Source organism: Triturus cristatus, chromosome 1_1 (assembly GCF_964204655.1).
Source record: "Triturus cristatus chromosome 1_1, aTriCri1.1, whole genome shotgun sequence".
Classification (NCBI taxonomy): Eukaryota; Metazoa; Chordata; class Amphibia; order Caudata; family Salamandridae; genus Triturus; species Triturus cristatus.
Window position 1 is genome coordinate 1,024,102,231 of NC_140579.1, and position 25,616 is coordinate 1,024,127,846.

A 25,616-nucleotide genomic window follows, 5' to 3' on the forward strand; every position below is an offset into this window, starting at 1 on the left:
AACGAACTGAAATTTATTTTAAATAGAAAAATAAATACAATAGTTAGATATTAGTAGACATTTCAATTTAAAACAACAATTATTATGAATAAATAATAGTTCCAGTGATGCACTTTATTTTAGAGTAAGCTACAGGAAACAAACACCATGTTTTTTCATTTTAAAATTTATTTGCAAAAAGTTGAAAAATAGACAATTTGCAAATATATAATATATATATATATACTTATTTGTTTCGAAAAAGCAAGACTTTATTGCGATTAAAAACATTTTCTAAAAAATATGTTTGAAAGTACTTTCCCATGCCTTTATATTAGTTTCAATGGTGGAAACTGTTCTTTTTCAGTTGGTACGCAATGTCAGGCTCTCTTTCTCAGTGATGACGAGGAAATGGACCTTGGCCTTGCATATACATTATGATACACCCAAGACAGTATAAAGGAAAACCACAATAATTCACTTTACAAATGTTTACTGTAATCTGTTCACTTTTGTACAAAAAGGGTGCTACAATTGGAAGATAAATATGAAATAAAATGTGTACTAATGAAACCAGAATAATGAGCACCGCAAATATTTATATTATTGTAAACACATTAAGATTCTACCTCCTACGTATCACAATATTCGTATTCGGTCCTCTGAGAGTATAATGGGGTTACACCTCTGCATTTAATACTCAAAAGATTATTAATAACTACATTGACAGCCGTATTGCTCTAGTAAGGCTGCCTCTTCTATTTGAATGCATTGTAAATGTACCCATCTGAAAAATTCATGACATAGTACCTGTTGGAAAAGGGAACAAATTAAAAAAAATATGTTAATCAGTTTGCTTAATACGCAGAACAATAGTTTAGCTTTGCTAACTTAGGGCCTGATTACAAGTCTGGCGGTCTTGCGGTGGCACAGGGGTGGTGGTCCACAGTATTGCCGATTACAACTCAGTCATATCGGCAGTGGACCGCCTGCTGTGCCGGGGAACAGTCATTTCTTGGCGGTGACACAAGAGTGCCACAACGCAATATGGTGAGCAGGGACTGGCGCAGTCCCGCTCACCATATTTTGAGTTTTTGCACCACCAGTATTTTCATGGCGAGGCCCTGCCATGAAGAAGCTGGTGGTGCAAGTACAAAGGGGGCCATGTCATGGGGATATATTCAGGGGAGGCATAACATGTGCCCCCTGCCTTTCTGTATTCCCCCCAGTTCCAGCACGGCATGGATGTCACCGTCCATGACATGCTGGAACTTATTGGCAGTTCCCATTGCGGTGCCTGTTTTCAAGGCACTGCCAATTGACAACATAACCGGGACAACAAAGTGGCCCTTACATCCTTACCTGGCATTAAAGTCAGTGCCCACTCCGTAGTCTGCTGCCTTGCCAGTAGAAGCCTCCTGCCCGCCAACCTGGTGTCAGTGGATCTGGATGGTAGTGTGTCTTAAGCCTGTGGACACTGATTAACAAACCCAGCCCCATCACCCACAGACCTTCGTGCTCCTTGCTGTCACCACCTCTGCTATGCCTTATCAATCACATCACTGCCCAAGACCTCACCCTCCTCCAGCCAATCCTCCTCATAGTCTAAGTCCATTGAACCAACCAATTCATCTGCCCCGCCCACTCAGTGCGTGTTGGTAGTGTCATCAGATATTGAACATTATACACCACCTCGGGTTAAATGTTTACCTTCTCCTGAGGGTGGCAGTCATCAGCCCTCCCAAGTCCTCTATAGTTGTGGGCTGTTTTGACCCGTATGTCCTTCCTCCTGAAGATGCTCTGCGCATGTCCTCTGATGGACATGATGAGAGTCCTCAGTGGGCCCTGTGTCAGAATACACCATGTCCCAAAACACCATCCGGCTGTCCCGAAAACTGCAAGAAAGAGAATAGGTCTGGAGTGTATACCCCTTGCTACCCTACATTCCTCCCCATCTATTCTGTCTCCACTGACTTCCATCCTTCTGCTATCCCACCTCAGAGCTCTAGACGCCACACCCAAGATGCCTACCAGCCCGCTAGAGGCAAAATATGAATGCTGAACCACTAAACTCCTATACCCTCGCTACGCCCATGCCCTGTCCTCGCTGCGCCTGTGCCCCCCTTGACCTCTGTGAGAATACACCCTTTTGGGTCCCTTACTTTGCTCTTCCTGCTGCCCTAGACTAGTAGGTGCCCATGGTTAATGCTCCATTTCCTCCTGGCCTTCATCCTTTTTCCACTTCAACCTTGCCACCTCTGCACCCAGCATAGGCTCAGCAGATGGGCACCGGGCCAAGGTCTTGCTTCAGGCAACTTGATCTCCCTCTGCTCCCTTTCCCCGCAGCATCTCCCCTCCCCACCCTCAATCACCTCCACTGGCCATTGTATTTGCAGACCTTGTAGCACTCTTTCCAGCCATTCTTGCATCCTCAGAGATGTAACCTCCAACCCCTGCTCTTCACCTCCTACTTTCCCTTTTCAGTTATCCCAATACTCTTCGGAAGGCCATTCCACTACCTCACATCTCTCATCTGACATCGCTACAACCGGTGCCTAAAACAAGGATCGCCAGTTCCCCTACTGCTGCTTGCTTCTGAATCACTATAAATCAAAGGGGGAAAAGGGAGCAGATATAATAGGTCCAGCACCTAAGCCCCTAAATGGACAATCCAGCACAAAAGGAAAGTGCAGTTCCTCATGGGGATGGATGATAAGGATGTCAGAAGGAACTGGCTGGTAGAACAGAGGTATTTGGGGGGAGTTGGGGGCCCAAGTGATCAGATCTGAATGCTCTCACACACTCAGAAGGGTATCACAATGTGGCAGGGTTGGATGGGGATAAAGGAAGATGGCGCTCAGACGTGTGCACTGTGAGTATTCACTTTGAAAGAGTAGGTGTGGTGCTGTCAGGTCAGGGGTACCAACCCAAGGAGACCCCTGCAATTAGGTGGGAAAAACCCGCCCAAGAGAACAAAAGACAAAGTCCTGCGCACACAATCAGGATAAAGCTTATTAGTAGCATCTGTCAGAGGAATGAGTAAGTAAATAAATTCGATTGATTTTGAACATAGAAGGTCGACATCAGCAGAATTTTTGAGAAAAGAAAAACTTTATGTGTGTCAATGTCTGACCAATACAAAGCACGCAAATATTCAGCCGACACGTGTTTCGTCACACTGTGTAAAGATGTGACTCTTCAGGGCTGGGAAGGACACAAAGAAATAACAGAAAATGAAGATGAGTAAAAAAAGGGCAAAAATTATAACACATTATATTGCAAAGACTGAAAGAACGTAGGTCCAAGGTGTGAGATGTGAAACGGGTGAAACAATGTCTCAAGAACAGAGTTTGAAGCAAGATGCATCTGGACTGTAGAGCTGGACGAGGTACTATCAGTAGAAAAAGTGGCTATGGAGAATCCAAAATATATAAGAGCAGGCAAAGGACGGTGAAAGGTGCTCTTAATAAGTCACTGTAAAACTGAAAATCAACAATGTGCAATAAAGAACGCTTCACTGGAATGCTCCTAAGCAGAAAAGAATCGCGTGTTTGTACGAATGTGTAGCATGCTGGATAACTGCTGCACTAGTAAAATAAAAATTGCGTGTGCCAAATGACTATGGAGAGTGCAAGAAAAATTATGGTGAAAAAACAGAAAAGGTAAAGATAGTGGGCTAAAAGACGACTGGTGATGGATAATGTATAAAATCCCAAAACGCATGCGAGAATGTGGCTGAACATTGTAACATTAGGAATTCGTGATAGAGTTATGCTTGTAAAGCACATAAGTAACCTGAGCAGAATTGAAACGGAAGAGTCTAGTGATCCTTCAGATTACGAATGGAAACACACAATAATGACAAAAGTGCGTAGACAAATTGATCTCTATGCAGTGTGACAGGTAGGTAACAAACAATAATGATAATGGAAGAAAAATATATCAAAGGCCATAATAAAACCGGAATAAACCATTCTGTAAATAGAGAGAAAACATAAGAAATGCAGTTTGGAAGACATAAGAGATACAGTGGCCGTAGTTACTAGAAAAAGCAGCAATATGACAAAAGAAAAAATGGAGCAGAAATGACGGTTCACTAAATCACTGGAGGCAGCCTAAGAAATGTTAGGCGGCAAAGGACTAATCAAGATGAACAATAAAAAGCGGCAAGCGTAATGGGAAAAGGGCTAAGGTATGATCTATTAAGTGACAGTGTTTATTCTTGGTTACGGAGCCGTGAATGTGAGACGGAGGGAAATACAAAGCATGCACGTGGAACGGGGATCATAGCCGATTCGAGCAGGATTGAAGAACTCCCCGTACCTGATGATATCGATGAGCGTGGACCTTGAAACGTAAATGAAACTGGCAAGGTGAGGGTGCGGTACGGAAAGACCGGTCACCCGAACTGGTAAGTTAGGCGCCGATGTGTACCAGCCACGTGGGTTATTGGCTGTACAATCTAAGGTAAAAAAGGGGTAGAATGAGCGATGTGCAGTTTAAAATACAAAAGTGTGGCTAGCGGGTTGGGGTCTTACCGGGTGTGCTTGAGGATCACGGGATGTGGATCCACCGATTCCAGGATGTTTGGAATGCCGAAGTCCCGGAACCGGAAGCTTAAGTAACCGGGTTGTCAGAAATGACTCGAGAAAAACTAGAGCGCGCAGTGCATGCGGGCGAGGCTGAAGCAGGAAGTGAGGGAGTGAATGACTAAATCGTCATGGTTACGTGTCTAAGCAAAAAAACGGCTCGAGTGGCGTGAGCTCGCAACTAATGGCAGATAGAAGGGATAAGCAAGGACATGTACAGCAGACCCTACGAGGAGAATTAAGTATTCACGTATTAAGCAGCAGTGTGCGACAGATATAATAAGGGTACAGTGTACACATCAATGGGGATTAATTGAGTAGAATCACATGCATATTCATTAATGTCAATGAACAACGAAGAGACAGAAAAAAGGGTGGAAACTCGAAAGTCAATAGTTGCACAGTTAAAGAAAACAGAAAAAACAGGTTCAGAGGTCAAAGCAGAGTTTGCCTCTCTGTAAGTAATCAGTGGCATAAAAACCAAGCATATAATGACAAATTAAGCAAATATATACTAGAGCATGTAAGCAAACAGGCATGTCATGACATGAAAGGAAAAAACAAAAATTGGGTTAAGTTCCTAGAAAGTACTGTAACTCATGGTCAATGTTGAGACCGTGTTTAACCGACTGAAGGCGCATTATCCATGTCGCCTCTTGTCTCCTCAGTCTCAGTTCTCGGTTACCACCTCTGGCGTTACTTTTGGAAATGTCCACCCTTTTTTCTGTCTCTTCGTTGTTCATTGACATTAATGAATATGCATGTGATTCTACTCAATTAATCCCCATTGATGTGTACACTGTACCCTTATTATATCTGTCGCACACTGCTGCTTAATACGTGAATACTTAATTCTCCTCGTAGGGTCTGCTGTACATGTCCTTGCTTATCCCTTCTATCTGCCATTAGTTGCGAGCTCACGCCACTCGAGCCGTTTTTTTGCTTAGACACGTAACCATGACGATTTAGTCATTCACTCCCTCACTTCCTGCTTCAGCCTCGCCCGCATGCACTGCGCGCTCTAGTTTTTCTCGAGTCATTTCTGACAACCCGGTTACTTAAGCTTCCGGTTCCGGGACCTCGGCATTCCAAACATCCTGGAATCGGTGGATCCACATCCCGTGATCCTCAAGCACACCCGGTAAGACCCCAACCCGCTAGCCACACTTTTGTATTTTAAACTGCACATCGCTCATTCTACCCCTTTTTTACCTTAGATTGTACAGCCAATAACCCACGTGGCTGGTACACATCGGCGCCTAACTTACCAGTTCGGGTGACCGGTCTTTCCGTACCGCACCCTCACCTTGCCAGTTTCATTTACGTTTCAAGGTCCACGCTCATCGATATCATCAGGTACGGGGAGTTCTTCAATCCTGCTCGAATCGGCTACGTTCCCCGTTCCACGTGCATGCTTTGTATTTCCCTCCGTCTCACATTCACGGCTCCGTAACCAAGAATAAACACTGTCACTTAATAGATCATACCTTAGCCCTTTTCCCATTACGCTTGCCGCTTTTTATTGTTCATCTTGATTAGTCCTTTGCCGCCTAACATTTCTTAGGCTGCCTCCAGTGATTTAGTGAACCGTCATTTCTGCTCCATTTTTTCTTTTGTCATATTGCTGCTTTTTCTAGTAACTACGGCCACTGTATCTCTTATGTCTTCCAAACTGCATTTCTTATGTTTTCTCTCTATTTACAGAATGGTTTATTCCGGTTTTATTATGGCCTTTGATATATTTTTCTTCCATTATCATTATTGTTTGTTACCTACCTGTCACACTGCATAGAGATCAATTTGTCTACGCACTTTTGTCATTATTGTGTGTTTCCATTCGTAATCTGAAGGATCACTAGACTCTTCCGTTTCAATTCTGCTCAGGTTACTTATGTGCTTTACAAGCATAACTCTATCACGAATTCCTAATGTTACAATGTTCAGCCACATTCTCGCATGCGTTTTGGGATTTTATGCATTATCCATCACCAGTCGTCTTTTAGCCCACTATCTTTACCTTTTCTGTTTTTTCACCATAATTTTTCTTGCACTCTCCATAGTCATTTGGCACACGCAATTTTTATTTTACTAGTGCAGCAGTTATCCAGCATGCTACACATTCGTACAAACACGCGATTCTTTTCTGCTTAGGAGCATTCCAGTGAAGCGTTCTTTATTGCACATTGTTGATTTTCAGTTTTACAGTGACTTAGCATCACCGGGCCCTTATTAAGAGCACCTTTCACCGTCCTTTGCCTGCTCTTATATATTTTGGATTCTCCATAGCCACTTTTTCTACTGATAGTACCTCGTCCAGCTCTACAGTCCAGATGCATCTTGCTTTAAACTCTGTTCTTGAGACATTGTTTCACCCGTTTCACATCAAGAGCATCTCACACCTTGGACCTACGTTCTTTCAGTCTTTGCAATATAATGTGTTATAATTTTTGCCCTTTTTTTACTCATCTTCATTTTCTGTTATTTCTTTGTGTCCTTCCCAGCCCTGAAGAGTCACATCTTTACACAGTGTGACGAAACACGTGTCGGCTGAATATTTGCGTGCTTTGTATTGGTCAGACATTGACACACATAAAGTTTTTCTTTTCTCAAAAATTCTGCTGATGTCGACCTTCTATGTTCAAAATCAATTGAATTTATTTACTTACTCATTCCTCTGACAGATGCTACTAATAAGCTTTATCCTGATTGTGTGCGCAGGACTTTGTCTCTTACACTCAGAAGGGTGTCATGCTTCATCATTGGGCTGCCCCTCGTTGGGCGGGCGCTGCAATGCCCGATGAGGCTCTTCAGTGGGTGCTTTTTAGCAGAGATCTGTTCATCTTAGGCATATTAATGAATGCAAGTTTGGGGGGGTACAAGTGTAGGGTGGTGTAGGTGACTGTACGTCTGAAAAATGGCATCAATACTTGGTAGACATAGGTTTAGCCTCTCCTGCGTAGTTTGGGGGAAAAGGCTAACCATTTGATCAAGAGTAGGGTGACCCAATTATCTCAGTGTGGGGGTGCGCAAAAGAAAGGGTTTGCTATTCTCCCCCACTGGAAAGATTTGGAAAAGTCTAAGCAAAAAAGTTAAAGAGTCTTCTAAAATCCCACAGAAACCTGTTCAGGAGGGTGGGGCTAGAGGCACTTCACAATCCAAGGGTGGGTACCAGGGTAAGAACTTGGCTACTTGGCTAGTTGCCTACTTCTACTGCCCAAGCAAGTCCCAAAAAGTGAAGGAGTTTGCAACTCCTCTGTTACCTATCAAGTCAGTGGCAAAACAACTCACCACCAAAAGCCCCCTTAATTCCACTTCCAGTGGTAGGCGTTCCCTATGAAAATGTGAAACATCAGGAAACAAATGTATACTGTTGGTAGTGGATAATACCACTAGCTCCTGCTGGTGTCAGGGCCCCAATCATTATCTTTACTGGAGTGGAATTTCCTAATGAGGTGGTGTCATACAGAGATAGTAACTTCATCACCTGGCTACCTAAAAGCCATGTTGGCTGAGTTTACCACCCCATATCACCCACAAACCAGTGGTCTAGTTGAGCGATTCAACAAAACCATGAAAGGTATGATCATGAGACTCCCTGAAGAACTCAGAAGACGGGTTGTCCTTTTGCCATGCCTGATTTTCACCTACAGAGAAGTGCCACAGAAATTAATGGGATTTAGTCCCTTTGAGCTTCTGTTTGGTCATCCTTTGAGGGGACCACTTGGTCTAGCGAAGGCTCGGAGAGACATCTCAAAGAGCCCAAGCTAGATATTGTGGGCTATGGCCTACATCAGTTGACCCCCACGTAACCCTTTTTGAAGCTATCTTGGTATAGCATTACCTGTGACAGCTCCCTTGTTTTTACATTGTCATGGGGACCACTTTAATAAAAAGTCTCCTCGGTACTACTTAGGCTATTTTCGATCACCTAGACACCACCCTACACTTACACCCCCTCACTTGCATTCATCAATACGGCTAAGATCAAAAGATCTCCGCTATAGAGCCCCCCACTGAGGGACCAGTCGCGCATTGCAGCATCGGCCCGATGAGGAGCAGCCCAATGATGAAGCATGACACCCTTCTGGGTGTGTGAAGGCATTCAGATCCGATCACTTGGATCCCCCCAAATCCTTCTGGTACACCCGCCTGTTCCTTCTGACAGCCTTATCAACCCCCACTGCCTATTAGAAACTGTACCCTTGTTTTGTGCTGTATTGCCGGTGAATTACCTCAGCCTGCTTTATTCTGCGGCCACACCACTCTGTCTGTCTTTCTTTGTTCACTACCTTGGGCAGGAAGCCTCGGCGCCTGGGCCTTCTCACCATGTATTTTGCCCCACCCCCGCGTGCTCTTCATTATGCTAGCTATCTCTGTTCCCCTGCAGGCCGCGAGTCCAAGTGGGGAAGTGTTTTGCGCTACACATGTATTGACAGTTATGCTGCTTATCCTGCCTCATCTTGACCTCACTCTGACATCTCCCCGATTTCAGGGCCCCTCGCTGAACCCACAAGTGGCCCCAGCTGCCTACCTGGGCTTCATAATGTTCACTGGCTCTGCCTTGGGGTGGAGAGCACGCCAATACTGCGGCGGCTACCTCACCTGACACATGCCTTGCCGGACGAACCGGCACAGAGACCGCGTCCCTGTACAGCAGAAAATCAAGGCACCCTGCTTCTCGCTAGAAGAAGAGCAACTCCTGCACTTTTCTTCTGCCATGAAGTCGGAAGAGGTCATGTGACTGAGACTACAGTCAAACAAATGTGTATTAATAATCAACAATAAATAACACCAAGTTCAGTTTTCAATCAATAAATCTTCAAAAAACATAAATGTAAATTGCATTTTCTCAAACTGGAAGGAAAAACACTGGGTGAAGGGAGAGTAAGGGTCTGTCCTTCATTTCAAAAGGTAGCTCTTTTATTCGGAAGGAATCACTGGTCAAAGGAGGCTTGAGCACATCTGTGGAACCCTATGGGACTGAGAAGATCAATGTCACGGGTAACCATTTAAACCACGCGTCACTGATGAGAACATCAAGGTGGCCTGTGTTGGGGGCTCTCAAATTTGGAGACTGTCCTTCAGTGATAGATTATTAACTACAGTAAGTGTAATAAGATGTGGGCATTTCCAAGTAGGCCCCCCATTACATGAATCAAAAGCAGAGACACAAAATCCAACACTTTGTTTGGAAAATGTTTATGAAAGAGGAGGCTTGAGACAAACATTTTGTCAAATGAAGCTGATCGTCAGCATGTAAGAACTCAACAAGAGTTCAGCCTGTTGCAATTTGGATTGTGACCCAGAGGGTCGCCCAGTCTCCCATGCTTGCTGAGGAAACATCACCCAAGAGGATCAAGACTTCTCACCTGGAACACAGCCTTCTACCTAACCCAAGACCAGTGAACTCTGTGACGTTCAGAAGAGATCTAGGAGATAGCAAGGTCTAGAAGTCCAGATGCAAGAGTCTGAGAGGCAGAGTATAAAATTAGGGTGCATCGGGACCACTGCACCGATCGTACTACCTGTCCGCGTGAGAGATATGACCCCTGTATTAGAAAAGGGGGGCACTGAAATGTAAGGGCCTTCGCGTTATAACAAAGCTTCAGAGACTATAGGGCTGCCTTATATGAGAGAGGCAACGACTGCATAACAATATTGAGCAACAGGGACTTAAGAACAGTCATGCTGGTGCAACAATGTGGAAATAATAGGGCCGTAACTGAGACCCCCCCAAGCGGGTTGTCTCCTTAGGCGAGTAACAACCCCTGTATACCAGGAAAGGCCCATGGGGATTCAAGGGCCATCGCCTTTGTACACTGTTGCTGGAGAAGACAGGTTTGTCACCCTAGGCAGTAATCTGACCAGAATTCGGACCTCGTATCGAGTGTGTGAAAGCGACCTCAGATTTGCAAGAGGAGGCCCTGAACACCAGCATGGATACAGACTCACACGGTAAGTGCAACTGCTACATCAACTTTATAAAACCTGACGCACCCAAAATCTGCATCAGAACCCAAAGGAACTTACCATCAACTCTGAGGAGCAGCGTGAAGATCCAATTCCTGAGATGGTTGCAAATAGGCAGCTATTCCTTGCCACCATCAGTCGCTGCAGATTTGTAAGCCAAACTACCAAATGTTTCTGGGGCTGCCGCTAGGTCTCCCATGGTGTGGGTAAGATCAAACTTTGTGGTGCACAGCCCATGGGTGACAGCTGCTTTAACTTTAGCACTATGGGCACTAGGAAACATTGTCCTTATCCAGGTAACTGTGGGACTTTAAAGCATCAAATTCTTTTTTGATACCCAAGTTCTCAGATTTCGGCATTTCCCACAAACAATGCTACAAGACTCCATAAAAATGCATTGGAGATATAACCATAGTAAATACATCATCTTCAATATCATTACACATTCGACCCATGATGCATCCACCATCCCCTCCATATCTTATCATTCTTTTGGTGGCATGACTGGGCCCCATAGATCAGATTCTCATAGCGGGCACACCAGTCCACCCCCTCCAATGAGGGGCGATTCCAGTGACTTCCAGTTACGGACGATATCTTGTTGGCCAACAATGTGGCCATGCTGATAAATATTCTCTCCAGTCTCAGTCCCCCAACCTCCTCCAAGAGGCACAACAGGGCTGTCCTCAGGGGATTGAGTGATGCAAGTTTACAATAACATGCAAGTGCAGGAGGCACATCATATTAATTAAGGCTACCCACCCCATAGCGCTTAGGAGGCAGGGGGCCCCTTTTCCAGAGGTCCCTAGTCAAGGGGTTCATAATGGGCTGAAAATTAAGAGTCCAGGCCAGATCTGGGAGGTAGAGAATATAGATTTCTAAATATCTGAAGGAGCGGCAGCATATCGGGATCGCAGGGCACCAAGAATGTACTCCAGTATTTTCCTCAACAGGTACCAACAGCGACTTGTTTATCTGCAGACCAGAGGCTTCTTCATACAGGGGTAGTATTTAGAGGCATCTGGGGCCGGAATGCTGCGGGTCATCCAGAAATAATAGGATGTCATTCACATACAGTGATATGTGTTCTTCAGGATCCTCCTCTTAAAGCCATCCCCGAATTTGGGCTTTACATCTGATAAGACTTGCCAAGAGTTCGATCACTAGGGCAAATAATGGGGACAGGGGACAGCCCTGGTGCCAGCCTCTAAAAACTGGGAAGGGCAGGCATAGGACTCCGTTTACCTGGACATGGGATGCAGGGCATTGTATGGCAGGCTGATGGGTCTGCGGAAGTCCCAAAACCCGCATGCTTCAGCACAGCTTCCAAGAAGGTCCATGCGACAGTGTCAAAGGCCTTTTCAAAGTCAATTGGAAGTAAGGCCAGGGAGACGCTCAACTGGCACTGCTGGGACAGGGTGAATTGCTCCTCACAGGCATGAACCAACATTTGGTCTGGGTGGATTAGTTAACTCAGTGTGTGACTTAATGTATTCACTAGGACCTTCGCAAACAAGTTTATGAGAGGCATAGGCATATAAGAGGCGCAATGTCCTGCAGGCTTGTGGGCCTTGGAAAACACAATAGTGACAGTGTCTAGGTCTGGGGGGGGACGGGGATGACGATCCACGCTCTGCCAGCTCAGTGTAGATGGCCAGTAGGTGAGGGAGCAAATGGGTCAGGTAGCTTTTAAGGAATTCAATGGGGAACCCATCTGTGCCAGGGGTCTTGCCTGAATTGAGATCTGAAATGGGCAAGTTTATCTCCTCAGTGGTGATCGGTTAGTCAAGTCCTCGGGCCACAGAAGGCAGGGATCGAGTGCAGGGGAAATCTCCTTTAGCAGTGGGAATGCACGCTCCTGTGGGGGTACAGGGAGTTGCCACATAGAAGTTTTGATAAGCCGCGAAGACCTGAGCAACCTCGGGCATACTTTCACGAAGGGTTCCATGAGAATCGCGAATGGCCGGTACTGTCCTAGTCGCAGTGGCATGAGCTGCCAACCAATATAAGAGCTTGCAAGATTTGTCTCTATGTTCATAGACCAGCTGGGTCAATGCTCTCCAGCACTGTCTAGCATCCTCTAGGGAGATCGGTTTCAGGGTGGGCCTCACTAGCCACAGCAATCCAGATCCTCTTCCTGGAGTGATGGACCTGTGGCTGGCTCTCAATGTCGCAGAGGCCCAGCCACAGTTCCACCACTCCAGGGAGAGGTTCTGGGCTTCTAAATCCATTACCTGTACCAGTTGGCGTGTTTCCTTTCCCCTTACATATCCTTTGATCAGACCCCTCAGGGTGTGTTTACTGGACGCCCATAGGGGTTCCAGCAGAGGATACAGCATTACAGTTGAGCTTAAATACGATCTGGGATTCCTCCTCTATAACGTCAATGCAGTCTTTGTCTACTAGAAATATCCAGACTGGGGTCTGGGACCGCGTTAAAATCACCCCCCATCAGGTAGTCCCTGGGGAGGGTGGGGGGTCACCACAAGGTCCTGGAGTGCCTGCAGTGTCGAGTGCAACATCGGTTGGGGAACATAGGCCAATATGAAGTTCTGGTGTCTAGTCTCTAGAGGGCCCTCCATCCCTATGTACCTCCCCTGTGGGTCAATGTATGAGGAGGACACCGACATTGGGAAGGCATTGAGCAGCAGTATAGCGGCTCCGTGTGAACCTCTGAAGAAGCCAGCATGAAAAACTGTGTCATAGCCAAATCCAACGAGGAAGGGACAGTGGGAGCCTAAAAGATGCGTTTCTTGAAGCATGACCACATCCAGGCGAAACCGCTTTATATAGAGAAGTACCACCGATTTCTTATCGGTTGAGGAGATAGTTTACAATCAAGGAAATTACCTTAATCAGTTGGAGCGGGAGTGTTAAATGGTGGGCTGGATCCTCTCCCCACGAGAAGCCTCCTGGTCCACAGGGGGATAGACTCAGTGGAGCCGTAGAGCATGATGTTTGTGAGTGCACGCAGTGGATGAAGTTTGTTGTAGGTGCCTGCTAAAGAATGTCAGAACAATAAAGCAAAACAAAACAGTAACCCATACCACCCAACAGCCCCCACCCCATACTTCCAACCCTGAAGAATCTCTCGCCCAACATTCAAACATAAAGAAACTAGAAGGTTGTCTCAGGAGCCGTCTGAGGCTCCCGGTTGCCCAATGGAAAGTTGACGCTAGCTGACAGCAATTTCTGATTATCAAAATAAAACCGAAGAACATAATACCGGAAAACACTCCCTTCACCCCACTCCACAGCCAAAAAGATTATATGCAATACAGCAATAGAGAAGTTCACAGCATCTGCAGCAATGGTTGGCTATTCATGACCGAGTCATTCTGCACCTCACTGCCAACCAGGGTTCAAGTGAGTGGCTCAGGATCACCGTCTTGAGTCTGGAAGAGAGTGGGGGTGCCAGAGAGCGATGCATCTGGGTCCAGAGCTCCCAGTGCACTCCTAGCACAAGATGGGCTCAATAACCCTTATCTCCTATGCTGGTTTGGTCAGTCCATCCTTTAGGGGGTTCTCTTTCTCCGGCGTACCTGAGAGGGGGGCTAACGGAGATCAAGTTGTCCTCATGTTTGCTGCCTCCCCAACTCTGGTGGGCCAGAGTGCCTGTTGCGCCATTGCCCACACCCATGCTTGTTGTGGAGCATCAAAGAAATAGGTGGAGGAGTTGAAAAGGAGCATATATTGGATCGGAAGGGCCCGGATTTTCTGTTTAACATCCTCAAACAAGCATCTGCGCTGCTGGATCGCCCGGGTGTAGTCTGGGAAGATCATGAGCTTGGTGTTGAAGTGCAGATATTGCTGATACGAGCCTCCTGGAAGATGACATCCCTATCCTGGTGGTTGAAGATGCAGCCTATCATGAGGCGAGAAAACCCCTGGGGGTGGTCAATTAGCAAGGGCCCGATGCACCCTCTCCTGCACGAAAACCAGATCAATCAATCAAGGGTTTGTAAAGCACAACTACAGAAAGGGTCCCAAGGCGCTGGGGGGGGGGACGGATGCTCGGCTCCAGGATGCTACGGTGCTTCGTCGAAGAGCCAGGCCCTGAATACCATCATGAACTTGGCGAGGGAAGGTGTCTGTCGGAGGTGGAGAGGGAGGGTGTTCCATGGCTTGGGCGCAAGGAAAGAGAAGGATCTTCCTTCTGTTCTGGTCTTCTTGATGTGGGGTTCCTTTGTAAGAGAAAGCTGAGCTGAGGGATCTTTGGGGTGCGTGGAACGAGAGGCGCTAGTTCATGTAGGCTGGTCCGGTGTTGGAGGGCTTTGTGGCCGTGGGTGAGGAGCTTGAAGGTGATTATCTTCTCGCCAGGGAGCCGGTGTAGTGTCCGTAGGTGTTGGCTGATGTAGCAGTGGCACAGTAGGTTGAGGACTAGTATGGTGGCTGCGTTCTGGAGTTTGTAGGTGAGGTCTTTCGGAGGAGGTGGAGGAAGTGGTAGCAGGAAGAGGTGGCAGCATTGATCTGGTGGTCCATTTTGAGTTTGGAGCCCAGGATGATTCTGTGGTTGCAAGCGTGGTCCGTTGGTGGGTTCCTGAGGGCGGGGGGGGGCCACCAGGTGTTGTTCCAGAGGTCAAGGTGCGCGCACATGAGGAGTACTTCGGTTTTGTCTGTGTTTAGTTGTAGGCAGCTGTTCTTCATCCACTTGGCAACTGCTTCCATTCCTTCTTGAAAGTTGTGTTTGGAGATGTTGGGTTCGTTGGATAGGGAGAGGATGAGTTGGTTGTCGTCAGCGTATGATATGATGTTGAGTCCACATGATCTGACAATTAATGCGAGCTGGACTATGTAGACGTTGAACAGGGTAGGGCAGATGGAGGATCCTTGCGGGACTCCGCAGGTGGTTGCTGTGGGTTCTAAGGGGAAAGGAGGGAGTCTGACCAGCTGTGTTCTGCCAGAGAGGAATGAGTGAATCCAGTCGAGGGCCTTGTTCCAGATACCTGTGTCGTGGAGTCTGCGGGCTAGGGTGTGGTGTGAGACTGGCGAAAGCAGTGGAGAGGTCCATGAGAATGAGGGCCACAGTCTCTCCTCTGTCGAAGACGGAGCGGATGTTGTCTGTCGCAGCTATAAGGGTGGTTTCAGTGCTGTGATTCTTTCTGAAGCTTGATTGGGAGGAGTCGAGGCTGCTGTTTTCTTCTATGAAGGAGGCAAGTTGACTGTGGACGGCTTTGTCCATGACTTTTGCCAGGTAAGAGAGTAAGGAGATGGTTCTATAGTTCGTGAGGTCAGTGGTGTCCGCCGAGGGATTTGCCAGGAGAGGGTTGATCTCGGCGTGTTTTCAGTCATTGGGGAACAAGGTCTCAAGGGAGCGGTTGAGGATTCGAAGCTCGGGGGCGATGATGTCTGCAGCCCTGTGGTATATGTGGTGGGGGTCCGTGGCGGGCCCCGGAGTGAGTTGACTTCACAGTCTTCAGGATGTCTTCAATGCTGCGGCCGGTCCAGCTGTCAAGTGTCGGCTGCGTGTTGTAGGGGATGGCGAGTGTGGGTTCCGCGTGGAGGTTGTTGTCTAAGTGGTCATAGATGGCCTGATTTTGAGATGGAAGAAGGCGCAGAGTCTGTCGCAGAGGTCCTGGGAGGTTGGAATGTCAGTAGTCTCACTGTTGGGTGGGGCAAACTCTTTCATGATGCTGAATAGTTCCCTGCTGTTGTGTGCATGGGTGGTGATTCTGTCCTGGAGTTTTTTCTTCATTGAGTATCTGATGAGTTTGTAGCTGTTAAAGTCTGCTGTAGTTTTGGAGTTCCTCCATAGCTTTTCGAGGCGTCTGCAGGTTTGTTTAGATTCTCACAGTTTGGTGGAGAACAATCTGACCTTCTTGGCATGAGGGTTGGAAGTTTTCTTGAGGGGGCGATGGTGTTGGTGCAGTCGGTGATCCATTTGTGTAGGGCACAAGCTGCAGTGGTAGGGTCGTCGTCTGTAGTGGTGGGAGTGGAGCTGCTGAGGGAGGCGGTGAGGTGGTTGTCGGAGATCTTGTTCCAGTTCCTGCGCTGGAGAGGACGTTTGCGGGTGATGTTAGTCTTGATGGTGAACTGGACACAGCAATGGCCTGTCCATGGAAGTTCTGAGGTGTGGGGGAAGGTGATGGAGTTTCCTGCTGTGAAGATGGGGTTGAGGGTGTGTCCTGCTGGGTACGATGCATCTGGTATGATCCGAGTGTGTTGTTGTGGAAGTTGTCCAGGAGGGAGGCGGAGTTGGGGTCTTGGAGGTTCTTGAGGTGGAAGTTAGGTCTCCCAGCAGGGTGTAGTCTGTGGAGGTGATGGCTTGCGGGGTGATGATGTTGGTGATTGAGTCGGAGAGAGGTGTGCGGGGACTGGGGGGGTCTGTAGAGGAGGGTGTCTCGGAGAGTGGTGGACAGGTTGGGCTGTACCTTGAAATGGAGGTGTTCCATCAGGTCTGTGGGCCCGTCGGTGTAGGTGCTCAGACGAAGGTTAGACTTGTGGGTGATGGCGATGCCTCCACCGGGGGGGTCCTTCCACGTGATCTTGTAGCCTTCGGGGATGGCGATCACGATGCCCGGTCCCAAGGCGCCGTTCGTCCAGGTTTCGGTGAGGAAGGCGACGCCAGTGGTGGTTCTGTCGAGGAGGTCCCAGATTTCCGTTGCGTGTCTGTGGAGGGAGCGGATGTTGAGCAGGATGCATTGCAGGGTTTGGGGTGTGATGGCATTGTTGCTGGAGGGTGGAGGAGTGTCCAGGGTCCTGGGTCTCGGCGAAGGTGAAGCAGTGGCGGCAGGTGAAATGTCCGTGGGTGTCGAGAGGTGAATAGAGTTACAGTAGTTGTCCTTGCCGATGTTGAGTGCGTAGAGAGCCAAGGAGCTGTAGCACTGGCGGGTCGGAAGACTAGGGTTCCTGGCGCTGGTTGCGGTCAGGCTTGGCTTTGACGTGCAAGCGACGTGCCCGCTGCACGGCCGCACAGGGGCCTCCATTAAGTAGGTGTCGGGGGAGGGTGGGTCAACTAAGAGGCGGGAGTGGGAACTCTCGGGAGGGGCCGCAGCAGTGGGAAGGAGGCAAGGGATAAAAAAGGAAAAGGAAATAGAGGAGGTCAAAAATGAAGGAAGTAAAAAGGAAAACAGGCACGAACGGACAGGGCAAAAAAGGCAGCAGAGAAGCCAGAAGAAGCAGGCTAGATCAGTAGAGGATGCAGTTGGGAGAGGTGGAGCTGCACGCCGGGAGAGCAATAGCCTGACCAGAGGGTCAGGGTTCTTGCTCCCTTGAGACAGCTTATCGGATGGGACAAAAGAATGGGACAATTCCTCCAGAAAGCAGTCTGACCCGGAGGCCTCAACCCCCTCTGGGCACAGATTGTATCCCAGGAAACTGTTTACAGCACCCTCTGCTCATTCTTTTAGGGTAGCCATTGTGGAGAGCAACTTGGGAGACCTGGAGTGTAAGGGTTGTCACTTCATCTTCAACCGTGGAGACCCTGGCCTCAGCCTCAGTCTCCCTGTCTGCTACTTTGCGAATATCTTGGCGCAGGAGGGAGACATCCACCCGGACCTCATCCACTTTTGTCTCTACTGCTCTTTGAATTGCTTTGAGGATGATAGGCATGTCTGTTTATTGTGATCGATGGGGGAGCTGCTCTGTGGTCCACTGGATATCTACAGTAGGTTTGATGTACTGGTCCATTTTGGTTTGGGCCAGCTTTGGCTGTGGGGGCTTGTCACGCCCCATCTCCAACTACAGAGCCACATTCGCCTTGGGGGGGTATAGGCACACTCCAACAGGTCCGCTTGCTCCAGGGATCACAGAGAATTGTTGCCGGGGCGCAAGGCCCCAAGTAGGTAAAGTGCAAGATTCAGGCTTCCGCAGTTCCCCACACTCAACCAGATGCCACAGAGCCACAGAGCGATTGAGTGGGGCGGTCTACGACCTCTTAATCAATTAAGGATATATCAAGTGCAGTATATCACCTGTGAGGGTCTAAAGGCACTGGAGTTGCTTAACTGCTTCATGGTGTTCTGTACATTTAACCAGCCAGGACTTGAGTCCTTTCTTGAATTGCCCGAGCAATGGGGCAGTCGGGAGGTGCAGAGGAAGGTCGTTCCAAGCTTTGGCCACCAGGTTTGAGAAGGAGTATCCCCTGCCGTCAACTCAGCTGATCTGGGGGCGGTGGGGGGGGGGGGGGTTCTGCGAGGATGGGGGAAGCAATCACAGGTGTTTTGACAGTTGGTGGAAGGGTATACTTTTGTTGATATATGCTGGTCCTTCGTTGTGCAGGGCTTTGTATGAGTGGGTCAGCATCTTGAACTGGAATCTCTTCTGGATCAGGAGCCAATACAGCTTCCTGAGGTGGAGTGTGATGTTGTTCCATCTGGGGAGATCGAGGATGTACCTTGCCACCGAGTTTGGTATTGTCTGTAGTTTCTTCAGATGTGCAGTGACTTCTATGTAGAATGTGCTCCCATCGTCCAGCCTGCCGGTGACGAGGGCCTGCATGACGATCCTTCTAGTGTTGACTGGGAGCCAAGTGAAGATCTTGCGGAGCATGTGTATGTTATTGAAGCAAGCGAATGAGACTGTGTTTACCTGATTCTTCGTAGATTATTTGCTGTTCAAGATGACGCAGAGGTTGCGGGAGTGGTCGGTCTGTCAGGGCGGGGATGGGCCAAGTTAAGCAGGCCACCATGCGTCGTTCCATGGTGAGGTGTTGTTCCCAAAGATGAGGACTTCTATCCTGTCCATGCCGAGCTTGGGTCAGTTGTCCTTCATCCAGTTCATCATACATCTGTGGAAGTTGGCTCTGGTAATGGAGGGTTCTTCTAACAGCGAGAGGGTGATCTGGGTCTCGTTGGCATAGGAGATGATTTTGAGTCCATGCGATCAGACGGTGTTGGCCAGGGGGTTATGTGCATCTTGAAGAGGGAGGGGCTGAGGGACAATCCATGTGGAATGCTGCAGATCTTCTCGGATTCGGAGGTGAATTGTGGGAGAAGGGATCTGAGTTCTTCTGTGTGAGGTGATCCATTTGAGGGGGGTCTCAATACGGATGATTCATGGCAGAGCCTTCTTACCTTCCCTGAGCTGACAGTGACAAATGTGTAGTGTCTGAGTTGGCCATCTGTGAGGGGCAGAGATCAGTGACCTCTAGGGGGAGTCCCAACCCCACATCAACCTTCTGGAGTGGAGGGCCATCCGCTTGGTGGATGAACTCAGCAGTCAGCGCCTAGCAGATCACAAGTGGCAATTATACCTGGAGGGAGGGCAGTTTCTCTTACACGAATAGGGAGATCCGTGGCTCGATCTGTTTGCCACTACCAAAAAGGAGCAATGTAAGCACTTCTGCAGACTGGTGTTTCCAAGGCTTCTCTCACTCAGGAAAGCGGTCCACCTTAAGTGGAATATGGGAATCCTCTAGGTCTTCCTGTCGACACCACTCCTGCCTCATTTTCTCAAGAATATTAGGACCAACTGGGTCCAAGTTATCCAAGAGGATCAAGATTGGGCACAGAGAGTATGGTATCCAGAATTCCTGGGCTTGAGTAGCTACGCCCTCGTGAGTACATGCTATTACAATAGAAGGGCTGGGCTCTCCGCCCAGGCATTTACAAAATCCATGTCCATGAATGGAGATTAAGCGGTGACAGCTGAACAAGTTTGATCTTACTCTAAAGGTGGTTGCTATCCTCTCACTGAATTCGGGTGTGGAGGAGTCTGTTGATCAATATGTAATGGGAGACTGTGTTGAAGGCGGCTGATAGGTCCATAAGGATGAGGGCTGCCGTTTTGCAAAGGTCCGGGAGGGTCCTGATTTCGGCGGTTTCGATGAGGGCTGTGTCGGTGCTGTGGTTGATTAGGCAACCAGATTGATAGGAGTCCAGGAGATTGTTGTGTTCTAGGTGTCTGGCGAGTTGCTGGCTGAATGCCTTCTCGTGAATCTTTGCTGGAAAGGGGAGCAGGGAGATGGGCCGGTAGATCTTCAGTTCTGCTCTGCTGGGTCAGCGGATGTTTTTTTCAGTAGGGGCCCCACTTCACCATGTTTCCAGTTTTCAGGGAAGTATGCCGAGATGATGGTGTTCAGGACTTTCTTGAGCTCGTAGCCAATCGTCTTGCTCCCGAGATTGATGAAGGGGTGGGGACAGTGGTCTATGGGTGAACCAGAGTGCACAGAGTTCATAATGGAGATTGTGGATTAAATTGTGAGAGGCTCCCAATTGGTGAGCAGCTGTTGGGGGTTTGCGTTTGTGGGTGTGAGCAGGCTGATGCTGTAAGTGGCAGGGGGTTAGGGTTTTGAAGTTTTCGTAGTTGACAGATCTAGTCGTAGAAAAAGATAGTCAGGGTGTGTCACAGTTCTAGGGAAGGGGTGGTGTCGTTCTCGGTGGCTGCAGGGTTGGGGGACTCCACAATGGCGAAGAGCTTCTTGCTGTGGTTTGTGCTGGCTTCTATGCCATCTGCTAGAGCATTCTTCTTTCTTTCTTTCAGGAGGGAGTGGTACTGGTTTGTGCTGTCTTAAAGGTGGTATGGGTGCCTGTCTCTTTGCTGGTGCGCGACTTCCTTTCTACTTGCAGGCAGTTGCATTTGGTGGATTTCAGCTCCGTGATGAACCAGCTGGCTCTTCTGGCAAGTCATCTGGATTTGGCGGGTTTGGCTGGGGCAAATGTGTCGGCGCATTCTATGCTCCACTTGGAGAAGTTCTTCATAGTCTGTTCTGTGTCTGAGAGGTGAGAGTTGAGAGCATTGTTTTACTGTTCTTCTTATATCTTTTACCAGTTTCTGCACATGGTGTTGGTGGCATGGTGCCAGTGTTGGTAAGACTTGAGATGGTGAAGTGGATGCTGTAGTGGTTGGGCCAGTGTAGCTATGAGACGTGGTTATACTGGACTAGGTCTGTGGATGTGAAAATGGGGTAGAGCGAGTGTCCTGCGATGCGGGTAGGGTCGGTGACAAGTTGGTTGAGGCTGATGTTCAGGCTTGCCTTCGGTAGCGGGCCGCTCTGCAGCCTCCTTTGAGTAGGTCCTGTCAAGGGAGCTGGATGGGAAGAGGAAAAAACAGGGGCATTGGCGGGAAGAAAATGAGAGGGCAAAACAGGAAAGAGGGAGCGAGAGAGAACAAGCAATAATGAGGGAACACGATGTACCACATTTTTTACAATCACAGTCTAACAATAAGCAGTGGAGGGACCATGGCGGAATGAATGGGCCGACAACAGTATTATTGTAGGGGCAGTAGGAAGAACATGGCACACTAGGAGATCTAATAATCAGGCACGAGAGAATGCGGCACACTAATAACAGCAGTATAGCAAACAGGCAGATGGGAGAGCCAGACATAATGAGGCTATGCAGCAGGGAGCAGCAGGAGCACAAGCGAGGCAGAGGCAGCGGGGAGCTGGCACGGGGACCTGCTTTTAAAGCCCAGAAAAACTCCAATCGGGGAGAAGAGGTCTGGAGAAGAACAGGTCTGGAGAAGAACAACAGGTCTGGAGAATAACAACAGGGCTAGATGCACCACAGGCCCAGCAAGCTACATGTCCTTAGACTTACAGGGTCTCTGTGGACCCGAGGCAGAGGTTGCTCAACGTAGGCACTGCGGAGCATGAAATTGGCAGCAACTGCCTGCGTGCCCGCCCTAGGCTATGTCACTGGGCGAAGGTGTGCAGATAGTGCGGGCCCGCAGGAGCCCACCAGGCATCAATTACTGAATCTGAGTGCTGCACATAGTCAAGTTGTCCCGGGTCTAGGCCTGTGACGTTGTCATCAGTAGCCATCCACCAGTTGGGCCACAATGCAAGGCTTGCCAGAGTACAACAGGCTGCTTGGAATCAATTTCTAGTGTTCATCTGCGAGGCTACATAGTCCAGATGACATCACTATATCACAATGGCACTGCACCCACGTGTGCCCCGGTCCAGGCGGTGACCACCCCTGTAAGCACTGACCCCAGCCGGGCAGGCCTCCAGACGCTGTCATGGGCAGGGGGGTCGGGGGGGGGGGGGGGCACCAAAACCATCCCCAAAGGAGAGTGCTATTGGTGATGGACGATTGGAGGCAGGAGGTCTCTGGCCGCCAGACAGCCTCCCTTCAAAATGGGCATGAAGGGGGGGGGGGGGTCTGATCACACCACAAGGCCTGTGCCGGTGCCTGCAACACACAGGACACCGTGCTGGGAGACCGTCACACAGGCAGATCGCCCCAAGTGTAAAAAAATGTGGCATCCACTCTACCCGGGTCACGACAGCCATGCATGCGGTCCCGCATAGCAGGTCTCGGTGACGGAGATGCCAAACAACAGATGCTTAACTAGGTGCCCCAATCAGTATCTCACCTCAATCTCAAGGTCACTCCCGGCATGGGTCTATCCTCACGCAGCGCCAGGGGAATCAAAGGGTGAAGCGGACATTATGCCGCTGCTTCGGTCACTGGTGGGAAGGCGGCAGCTATCTTGTATTCGTCTCTTCCCTGTCCATGTCAGGCTTAACAGGAAACTATATTGCTTTGTCATCAATAATTATGCTGCTCAAAAAAAAAGGACGCAAGTCTGGCGAAGAGTCAGTCACAAAATGTTGAACAGATAACAGCCCAGACCCTTCTAGGCAAACCCATTTCACTGCGTGGTACCTGGCATTTAAAACATACTCTGAAATTCTGTTTTTGCACCTACATAGATAAAACATCACCTGTGTCTCCCCCAACCGACCTTGGATCCTAACACTAATAACCAAAGTTAAACAGATTTGACACACAAGAGAAAAAAAATGGTGAGAAGGACGACAATGGGATAGTGATTTAAGAGTGGACATTATTTGGAATAAATGGAATTCGGAGTCATATATATCGGGGGGGTGGTCATGGATGAAGCAATAACATAAGCCTTGAGGCAAGCAATAGAAATAGGTCACCATGCACTGGTTGGGTAGCAGAAGACAGTATTTGATACAATATTACTCATGGTGCACGGTGCCACTCCACCATCTGCTTCTGCTTGTCACGCTCAGATCTCATACACTAAGAACTACAAAGCAGCAACACAATGTAAAACAGGCAAGACACAAATCATCAACTCTTGTATAATGGGCAAGAGAAAATCTAATGTACAAAGTTGAAAATACGCATTTTTAAAAAAATTAAGTTGTGCGAAGAGATACTTCACCTGTTTCATGTGGATTCTGCCAGTCATGCTCAACCCTAAAAAAGGAGCAACCCCATGTATAATGGGTGGGGGAAATCATAAGTAATAAGGTGAAAATCTATCACAAGTTAAAGAAATGCAGAGAGAAATATCAAAAACACTAAATTATTTGCCAAACTCCACGTGGACACAAAGCAGCAACCTTTAATATAAAACAGGAGAAGGAAAATCTGATGAACAAAATACGTAATAATACGCATGTTTAAGAAATACGGTTGTGTGAATTTTGAAGACATTTCAATCTGCTTCACGAGGCTTCTGCCAGACACACTCAAGCTTCACAAAGTAGAAACCCTCAATGTAAAACAGGCGACAGAAAATAAAATGTACTAAAATGAAAACATTATGCATGTGAAAGAAATTCAGTTATGTAAATTTTGAAGAGATTTCACCGTCTTCACTGTGGCTTCTGCCTGCCACACAAACCCACACGAGGAGGAGGGAAAACCTGGGGTCATATGTACAAAGAGTGAGGTGTTAGCCATCATGGCTTAACGCCTCACTCCGCCACTTCAGATACGCAAGGCTGCACCATATTTACAAGGATATGGTGCAGCCTTGCGTTTCTCCCTGAGCGGCGCTATAATCAATCGATGAGGGATTCTTTAAGCGTGCTACTCACCCATGAGGGTCTCAAGTCGCTAGCAGTAGGGGGGGCAACTCCGGTCAGTCGGCGAGCTAGGTCTTCAGGGTCTTCCTGAAGATGTGCAGGGCGGGGGTGCGTCTGATGTCGATCAGGAGCTCGTTCCAGGTTTTGGCAGCGATGTAGGAGAAGGTTCTGCCACCTGTTCTTGCTCTGCAGATGCGCGGGGGTTCAGCGACGGTGGCCGATCGGAGGTTCCTCTTGGGTATGTGGAAGGAGATTCTATTGTTGAGCTATTGTGGAGGCATTTGTAGGCATGGGTGAGTATCTTGAAATGTACTCTCTTCTCAATGGGGAGATAGTGGTAGTTGCACAGGTGTTGGGTGATGTGTTCGTGTCGAGGGATGCCAAGTACGAATCTGGCTGTGGTGTTCAGTATGGTCCGGAGCATGCGGAGCAGAGACTTGTTGATCCCGGTGTAGAGGGGGTTTCCGTAGTCCAATCTGCTGGTTATGAGTGCATGGGTGGCGGTCTTCCTTGATTCAGGGTGGGAGGGTGCATTTGAAGGTCTTTTGGAAGATCCGGAGGGTGTTGAAGCAGGTGGAGGCAACAGCGTGGACCTGTCGAGTCATGCAGATGGAGGAGTCGAGTACCATTCTGAGATTTCTGGCTTGGTCCGTGGGGGTGGGAGGGCTGCTGAGGGCGGTGAGCCACCAGGTGTTGTCCCATGCAAAGGACGAGGGTCCGAGGACGAGGACCTCTGTCTTCTCCGAGTTGAGCTTCAGGCAGCTGCTGCTCATCCAGGATGTGACGTCCTTCATTCCTTCCTGGAAGTGGAGTCTGGTGGTGATGGGGTCCTTGGTGAGGGAGAGGATGAGCTGGCTGCCGTCGGCATAGGATACTATGCTGAGTCTGTGCTGTCTGCCAATGGTGGTGTGGGAGGCCATATAGATGTTGAAGAGTGCTGGGCTGAGCGACGACCCTTGGGGTACTCCACAGTTGATTTCCGTGTGTTCGGAGAGGAAGGATGGCAGTCTGATTCTTTGGGTTCGGAGAGGAAGGATGGCAGTCTGATTTTTTCGGTTCTGCCGGTGAGGAAGGAGCGGAGACAGTCGAGGACGCCTCCCTGTATGCCGGCGTTGTGGAGTCTGGCGGTGAGTGCTCGGTGGGAGACGGTGTCGAAGGCTGCAGAGAGGTCGAGTAGGATCAGGGCTGCGTTGTGTCCTTGGTCGAGGAGGGTGCGTGCGGATGTCGTGTGTGGCAGCGAGTAGAGTGGTGTCGGTGCTGTGGTTGCTGCGGAATCCATATTGGAAGGGGTCGAGGATGGCGTTTTCTTCGATGAATTTTGTTAGTTGGAAGTTGAAGAT

General features: G+C 48.6%; 1 long non-coding RNA gene across 1 annotated transcript; it reads right to left on the minus strand.

Moving 5' to 3' along the window:
• Positions 1-333: 333 nt before the first annotated feature.
• LOC146871472 (uncharacterized) lies at positions 334-23,665 on the minus strand. Its single transcript, XR_014959560.1, has 3 exons — positions 23,628-23,665; positions 13,389-13,535; positions 334-789 (listed from the first exon to the last, which is right to left on the minus strand). It is a non-coding gene; the product is annotated as an uncharacterized LOC146871472 (long non-coding RNA).
• Positions 23,666-25,616: the final 1,951 nt, after the last annotated feature.